This window comes from Lonchura striata, chromosome 4A (genome assembly GCF_050655825.1).
Source record: "Lonchura striata isolate lonStrDom1 chromosome 4A, ASM5065582v1, whole genome shotgun sequence".
NCBI classification, from domain to species: domain Eukaryota; kingdom Metazoa; phylum Chordata; class Aves; order Passeriformes; family Estrildidae; genus Lonchura; species Lonchura striata.
Window position 1 is genome coordinate 13,562,835 of NC_140742.1, and position 9,103 is coordinate 13,571,937.

The window sequence follows — 9,103 nt, forward strand, 5'->3', positions numbered from 1 at the left end:
CCATTCTTCTTTCCTCCACCATAAAGTTGCATGAAGTTGGATGTAATTTTTCATCAGTGCATACTTCTAAGCATAAAGGATAATGATGGTCACTGTGAAATAGTGTATTACTTAAATTGGTTCTTCATTTCTCCCATATGTTGGGTAGAAAAACGTAAGAGACATCTATCTTCTGAACCTCACTGGGCTTTGAACTGTGTAAGAATCTTTGGTTCCATAAAACTGAAATACCAGTGTTCTGTATTTTTCCTTAAATCCAAGTTGGACAAGCAGAAGTTTTGTCTCTTTGCAGTGTAAGAGTTAGTGAGAACTCAGAGTCACTGTATTATTTATGCACTCTGTGTGTTCTCTGAGGACACAGCTGTGAGATGGTACCTAGATTACAGAAATTGTGTGGTATTATTCATTCTGTGTTGGATCATGGAACAGAAGCTCCCGCCATGAGTGGGTGATCTGATTCAAAGTGAGGGGGATGTGGGCCAGTGCTGTGCTTCTTGCTTTCTCATCATGGCACTGAAAATGAGCTGGTTCCCATGCCTGGGGCTGGCTAGAGCTGTAGAATATCCCATGCCCAGGACAAGGAGATAGCCCATTGCCAGAAGAGACAGGAGCAGAGGCAGAATTGCAGCTCCGTGTATGTGCCAGTGCAGCAGTGAGAACCAGGCAGCCAAGAGCAGCATCACAGCTCCAGTATCTGACAGGGCTGCCAGAATAAGGAGCCTGTGCTCTCTGCCTCATCTAGCTGGCACAGCAGCCAGTTTCCATGACTTGTCATGGGCGGGCACAGAGGGGGAGGAGAGGATGCTCAAATGTGCCTGTCCAGGCTGCAGCAAGTGCTCTGTGGTGCCCAGACACATCTACAGCTACTCTCCCCCTTAGCAGAGGCTCACTATGACACCCACTCCTCCTAACTCTCAATTCCTGAAACTAGGTTTTACACAGGATTTGAGCAGCCCACACAAGGTTTTGCTGGTCCCCTTCTTAAGGAGCATTTTGCTTATACTGAATATATATATAGGAAAGTTATTGACCCTGTTATTACTAATGTAAAACACTTTCTAAACCCAAATTGGTCTTTATAAATATTCAACAGGAGATTTGCTTATGACTGATAGTTTTACTTTTACATATGACATATGTAGGTGTTTTTACTTTATATTTTATAACAGCATAAACAGAACACTGCATGTACTGCATGTGCTGTATGAGTATGTAAGTAGTGCAGCAAGCTCTGAGCAAGAGCCAAATAAATGCCATGCAGAGATGAGACGTGACATACATTTATCAGAACCAGGAGAAAGAAAGTGAATTTCAGCATCTTGGACAAACTGTACTTGCCTAAAATGTGAGCTTTTCTATCCCATGCTATCATACCTCCTTAACAACCTGCTGTAATAAAAGCTAATAATGAGGCACATTATGATGAAATTAACTCTGCTGAACAAATGAAAATGTGGAATCGCTGTGAATTCCAAAGGGTAAATTCAGGTGTGCACACTGGCAGTTGGCACCCCACCCCTTGGACTGTGAGTGGGTACTTGATCATCACATCTGGGAAGCAGGCTGGCCTCGTGCCACTCCTCAGAGCTGCAGCGGCTGGGCAAGAGTGTGATTAAAACAAGGCCATCACAGAACCTCAGAAAAAGAGTTTGCCAGGGTGTTTCATCCTATAGCCTGCAGACTTAGATTATCAACCAGTGTTGAAGTGACAGACTTTGGATCTTCAAAGACTGTGGAATCTTCCCCATAGGAGGCTCCAGAGCTCCACTGTTTTTCAGTCTGATAAAATCAACCTGCTTAGACTGTGGATGAGATTGAATTTATATCCAGAAATGAACCAATTCAATCTGTAACATTTAGAATGAATAATGAAAGTATCTTCTCGGTTAAAAAGAAATGCAGGTTTTGTTTCTCAAAAATGCATACTATGCTGATCGTTAGCTTCATCCTTCTCTAAGGTGTGCCAGCTTTGTGACAAGAGATCCACAAGAATGACTAATTACTTGCAGATGATTTGTGGCTGGTGTTTCAAGCATGTGTCAATGAAATACAAAGTCTGTTTTATAATACCAAGGCACTAATCTGACTCTCTTTGCTAATTAAATTGAATTATACAAGTCAAAAAGTAAGCAATATTTGGCTGCTGTAACAAAGTTATTTTTTGCCTACATTGAAAGTCCGATATTCTTATTACACAGGACCCATATTCTACTTCATTTCAGCTACAGTATTGGAGTGACTTCTGTTTTAAAACTGTATTCTCTGCCTGTGGCTGGAGTGCTTTCCCAGGTTGGTGGAAGATTAGTCCAATATCTTGGATATTCTGTGTGAAGTAAAACCAAAGTAAATTGACCCAAGGGCCTAAAATGGTGTCCTTTGACAAACTTTGTGTTGTTGTTTGTTGCTGTTGTGCAGACCTTTTAAAGAATTCTTGAAGGAGGCAGCAATTCGTTGCAGCAGTGTGTGCAGTCACCACAGAGGTCAGTAATGGCTTTGTTAAGGTTGTTCAAATCAGTGGGTAGTGCTCATGGTGATGGGACGTGATGAGAGCCACCCATGCTCAGAGGGAGGAATACAGAATCATGTAAAACACCAGCCTCTGTTTGCTTACACACGCTCTCATGTACATGTCCTGCATTCCTGCCTGAATCCCCTGCTGTGGCTGCCTTCAGGGCTGTGAACAAGCTGGCAACAGCTACAAGTCATGAGAAAGTGCAGCACAAATTCCTAGTGTCCAGATGTTCCTTCCCCAGGCTGAAGCATTAGGGACTGGGTGAGTACACATAAGTTATAATAAGATTTCTCAATTTTAGATTTGACAGCTTGCAGTGTTTGTTTCTCCCTTATATTCGCTTGTAGCATTTAAACTAAGCAGTGTTTTCAGGTAATTGAGACACTGGGGAAAACTGGTATTAACAAAATCTATTTTTCTGTGTAAAGTGTTTGGCAGAAAAAGACAAGGTTTCAAGTGTTTTTTTTTTCCTTTTTAAAATGCTTTTTTCTGTTATTAGTGAGGGTTAAAAAAAACTCCAGCGTGAACAATTGGCTGTTCAACCAGCACAGAATGACCGTGGCTGTGTTAGCCTCTGCCTCTGGGGAGAGCTGCAAAACCTCGGTAACAATGTCACAGGAGTTTTGGCAAGTAAAAATAATGGAGAAGGCAAAAATTCTAAAGAAGGCTTCTGCCCAAAGATAAGCTTGAAACTACTGTAGCTGCTGTAGCAGGGGCTACTCTTGAGTGCTTCCCCAGCCTGCTGGCAGGAGGGATATGGGATCACTGAGTTTATGCTGGGGCTCTGCTGCCAGTCTGGGGACAATCCAGCAAAGTTTCATCTCTTTTCCAGCTAAGTGCAACCTGACAATTTTCTATTCCTGTTAGGAAGTGTTTCTGATTGGATGGAACAAAGACAACCCAAGTGATAAATTGTTTTGAAATAAACAGATCCTGTAAGTGAAAGGAGGGTGGGTGCTTGGAGGACTGAAAAGGATCTGGAAGGAAGTCTAGCAGAGCTGACCAGATTCCAGCCTGGCTTCTGCCACATTTCCCTACAGTGCCTGAGTTATTTCCCTGTGTACAGGATCCCCAGACAAAAAGGCATTTGTGCTTTTAGCCCTGCCCTCCCCACACTGCGTGCCCTGTTCCCCTGGGGAGGTCACAGTGCTGGTTTAGCTGAATCTCATCTCCAGCCTGGGGGTGGAGGTTTTCTCCAGAGGGTTTCATAGCAGATGGAGCAGAGCTCAGGGAACAGGAGTGCCAGAGAGAGAGAGTGAGAGAGAGATGTATGGAAAAGCCTGTATTTAGCTTCCATGTCTATTTAGAGCTGCACCACAGGTCAAAGGCTATGTGTAGACAATTATTTTGTTCTCTGTTTGTTTGAATAGGTGTTCTTCTGGGGGGAGGCTGCTATCTCAGGTGTTCCTCAGGTTACGGGTGTGTGCAGTGGCAGTTTCTGCATCCAGAAGAGTGTCCTTCCTACAGGATGGTATTCCAGGTGAAAGCCTCCATTCTTACTGAAATGAGGTTACTGAAGAAGGAATTACAGCTCAAAATAAGAAAACCCAAACAAACAAAAAAACAACCAAACAAATAAAACCCAACATCAAAAATACTCAGAGGGAGTCAGGTTCCTTGCTGTTCCTGAAATGTTCCTGGACTATCTCTTGGAAGACCTAACATGAAGATGTCCCAGTGATGAGAGAGCAAAGCCCAAACCTTTCTGCTCAAGTTCCTGAGACCGTCTCATCCCAAATCCATTACTTTCTTGTTCTACTCATCCTGCAAGTGGTATCACACTGCACTGTGGGACTCACCAGTCACACTCCTCTACTTCCATGACTTAGAAATCGTGTTCAATGGAGGCTTTCTAAAGGAAGCCACATGAAAAAAAAAAAAAAAAAAAAAAAAAGAGAAAAATCACAATTTATGTCCTTGCTTTTGTTTGATATCTATAAGATTCAGTAGGATTTGGGAACCCAGCATGACATCAACCCCTGACATAAACCCCTGTCTGTTTAAAGTGATTTTCAAGTCTGAGTGATCTTTTCCAGAAGAGCACTTATATTACTTTCTTAATGTTCCATCCCACCCTTCCCTTAAGGAGCAGCACTTACTGATGGCCCATCAGATACTGGCAGAGGAACCTTTTCACCCATCTGACAGACATTTCTTTGTGTATTTTAACAACTGGATACATTTTTCAGCATTGTGAGATATTTAATTGATATAAGGAAAATAGAAGCATCAGCTGCCATATACTGAAGGCACTGTGAGGCATGGTTAATGAATCTCTCATGGATCCAACTTAAAATGTAGCAGGAATCAGGTGAAGCATCTTCTTTCAAGGACTCCTTCATGGCACTCCTTGATTACCTATTCATTTTTTGCTCATCATTGTCAAACATTTCTAAGACACCTGAAAGCATGAGTCAGTGTTGACTCAGCTTAGCAAGATGAATGGAATAAAAACTGTGTCTTGTGGGTTAACCCTCCCAGTAGACAGCTCAGCCCCACGCAGCCGCACACTCATTCCCCTCCACCAGGATGGTGGAGAGAACAGAAAGGGAAAACTGAGAAAACCTGTGGGCGAAAATAACAGAGAAGGCCTTTGTGCTGTTCAGTAATAGCCAAAACATTGGTGAGTTATCAACACTGTTTTGGTCACAATTACAAACCATGTCACTCTACAAGCTGCTGTGAAGAAAATTAACTCCATCCCAGCCTGAACTGTTACACTGCTGAAAAGTTTTTGTTGTTAATTTAATTGCTTATTCAGAAACAAAAAATAGTTTCTCAACTTGCAGAGTTATTTCTGTGCATGGTTAATTTCTAATATGTTGCTTATAGGAAGTTCTAATAACTATATGACAGCTGTTCAAAGCCAATTGTAACAGGAGAGGGACATCATCATACATTACCTCAAGATTAGTTGGTAGCTTAATATGTTTTTAAAATGATGACAGATGTAAATAGCTGCTGCATTTCAGTGCAGGCAGCAGTGACCCAGGCAGCCTGGCATAGGCTGATGCTCCCTTTGTGCTGTTTCCAGTTGGCAAATGGCTCCTGCTCTGTACTTCTTATTGTATTTTCCCTTCATTATTCTAGACTCCCTTTTTTAAAAAGCTCCAGTTGAATTTCAAGGGACACATGATCTTAATATATTTCACTGACTACTCTCCTATTTGGGGAAATGCTTTGGAATATTGACTGCACTTGTAAGATTTTAGAGGAGTTCATTATCATGCTTGCAGCACTTAGACCCATTCCCATGGCATCCTGGTTGACATCAGTCTGTTATATCACCAGTTCTAAAGCTTAACTTCAGGAGGAAAGAAGACTTAAGCAATTAGACCATCTGTATATCTGTTTATGTTTCCTCTCCCTCACAGTGATATTTTTAACCCATGAGTAAATTTCAGCTATATTTGTCAGAGTGATACAAGTCCATGTAATCATAATGCCATTGGTTTTGTCAGAATAGAGAACTAAACAGACCAGAGGGTCACAGAAGTGACCAAACAAAACTGAAGTCTGCAGAATAATTGTTAGACAGCAGAGAATCAACATAAACAGCTGGTGATGTCTCCATTGCATAGAAATATTTCAAAACAACCATTGGTGTTAGTGTCTAAGAAGTTGTGATCAAGCATAGGATAGTGTATGTTCCTGTGACACCACATCTCATCTTAAAAATATTTGTTTTGTAAATAAATACAGACAGGAAGTAAAAGGAGAACTCTCTGACTTAATGACCTGTCTGCATGGTCATTATGTTGTTATTTCTGAAGGATATGGAGACAATGACAATAACATGACTATTCACAAATCCTAGTTCTGTAAGTGACATTGAGCAAGTCAAAACTGGAGACATGTCACATGGGTTTTATTTCTGACTCATTGGGTATTTGCATTTTGTGGGACTAGATATGGATAAGATCTCAATGTTGTGTTTTCAGTTCCCCGTGAATCAGAAAATTCAAAAAATCAAAGAAGTTTTTCTTACACACTGACACCAGATGTTTTGAAGAGGCCACACAGTTCCTGTGTCTTGAATTCTCTGGCAGTTTTCCTGCTAGTTTTGCTAGTGGCCACCAGAATGTTTGGAATTTGGGAATCCTCAGTAGCAGAGATCCCAGCAGCCCCACGAGGGCTGGCCCACGTTGTCAGTGTTCAGGAACACACAGAATCATGGGATGTGATTATCTGCAGGTGCTTTTATTGGGAGCTCTGGGAATGAGGGGTACAGACCCAAATCTGACTCCGACATGGCTTTTGAGCTGAACGTATTTTATATTCTACCATTATATAACTTATATATTAATTATTAAACATATTGTTCTACTGTATACATTGACATGAGTTTTTTGTGATCTTTCTTAGGCCCCTGACCACAGTTTCTCATGATTATTCTTACGATTAAACAGTAATTATATTTAATTACTAAACAATCATCACATCAAACAATTATATAATTTATCATGTACTAGCTACACAGGGGCAGTTCTAGCAAGGTACAAGGCCTTCACGTACCTAGGATATATATATTTTTTTTTTCTTCAGGGCCTAATAAGCTTAATTTTCCTTTTAACCCTAAATCCCCATGATTTTAAAACCCTTTTGCTATCAGTGTGGCTTGTGGTCTGTCCTGGAGCCCCATTTCACCTCTGAGGTGGAGCTTACAACAGGAGCATGGTCAGAGCAGCTGTGGGGCCTGGGGAGCAGCTGTCCCTGGAGAGGTGCAGCCTCTGGGGATGTTTAATCTACAGAACACTGAAATTCAGCAGTTGGTGCAGGCACTGGATGTGTTGGCAGAGCTATGAAGTCTCTTCAGAATCAATTCTTGGATTTATTGCAGTCACTATCCATAATTTTATAATACTAAAATTCAGGTTAAAGCCCTGAATGCTGGCAGCTGGACCAGGTCTTGCAAACTCAATATCAGAAACAAAAGCTTGATTAACACTGGAGCATGACTAATTCAACAGAAAACCTCACCCAATTTTGTTACCCACTGGCTTTCTGCCTACATCACACTGCCAATGTTGCCTCTAATAAAATTCCTGTTAGCATTGTAAATCTGTTTTGCTCTCTACTGCATATGCTTTGGGAATGTCTAGTAATTCAGAGCATCAAGGAAAAATGTTAATTATTGAGTACAAACTATTTGAGGTGCTATGCTGCCACGAGACCTCCTATCCCAGATTTCTTTGTTTATTATAGGCCTTTTATATCCATAAGTGAGCAGTGAGGAGGTGGGTGGGTATTTTACAACTTGCTCTTGGCCAAGATGTTCATACTTACTGAAATAATTCTCTTTTCTCCTAATCTCTAATTGGAGGATCTGGGAGGAAGCACATCTTTTTCAGAGCTTTCTTAAAAAAAAAAAAAACATATAATCTAGCAAAGTTCACAAAGCTTTTGTAAACTACAGAAGGATTGCCAAACCCACAAGTGGAGTCTTAATTGTCTGAATTTCAGCACATGATCAAGTACTTTACTGGATGAGTGTCTGGAATTCTGACCCATGTCTACTCTGGGCAGAGGTTTTGGAGCATTTCCTCCTTCCTTACTGACTTTATGGGTCTGAATGGAATAAAGAAATGTATCACACAAGCACGGCCACTGCTTTAAAATCCTTTATGTGAGGTTAGAACATTGCATAAAATTTGCAGAAAATAATAATTATTTTGGCTTGAAAGTGTTTATGGGTGAATCTCTTCCAAAGATGCTCTGTGGAAGGACCTGTGCACAGTGCACAGGTTAGGATGGACCCATCTGTACATACATACATATATATATATATATATATATATATATATATATACATACATCTATGCCTATACCTATAGTTACACAGGGAGTCTATTTTCATTCACATCATTATAACTTTGCCCATGGCAAGTCTTTACTTGGAGAAATTATATTGTGAAAGACCTTATGAAATACTTCCATCTGTCTCTGAGCTCTATGGTTTTGTCATCATTATAAAATACCAATTTCCTATCAGATTTGGAGTCTTGGTTTTGGAAACAAAAAACCTCAGTGTGTAATCAGGTAGTTGAGAAAGCACTGCTGTTCAGAAGCACCTGACAAAGGACCAGGGGAAACTTCTTAATCTGTGTTGTCACAGCCATATACCTTCCCAGTTCACAGTCTCACTTCTCACAGAGTTTTCATTATTTCTTATGTTCCCATTCATGTAGAACCATGTTTCAGCCCAGTTAGTTAGAAACATCACTGTTGGAAGCAAACCAATAATTTGTAAGAAGGAATAATTGGCAATTACCTCTCTCTAGAATATGATTGTTAATGCTTGTGGACAGTAGTTATAAGAAGTATTATTAAAACAGAGACTGAGAAATCAAAAAAATTGAAAATCCTGATAAGGGGTTCCAATAACACACTTAAGTGCAGAAATTCTGTTTTCCTGTTGCATAGTCACGTGCCTTTTATTATATTTAATGTGTTTATGTGTATATAAGCAAACTTTTAGTACCCCAGAAATCACATGAAAGTCCTGTCACATAGCATTTGATGCTTCAGATGAAAAGTTGGGCCAGAAGTGACATGTTACTCATTGAAATGAAGGACATGTCATACACAATT

At 40.5% G+C, this 9,103-nt stretch overlaps 1 long non-coding RNA gene across 1 annotated transcript; it reads left to right on the forward strand.

Annotated features, from left to right (window-relative positions):
* Positions 1 to 2,562: 2,562 nt before the first annotated feature.
* LOC146763286 (uncharacterized) lies at positions 2,563 to 6,845 on the forward strand. The gene is made up of 2 exons (XR_014952441.1): positions 2,563 to 2,773; positions 3,883 to 6,845. It is a non-coding gene; the product is annotated as an uncharacterized LOC146763286 (long non-coding RNA).
* The last annotated feature ends 2,258 nt before the right edge of the window (positions 6,846 to 9,103 follow it).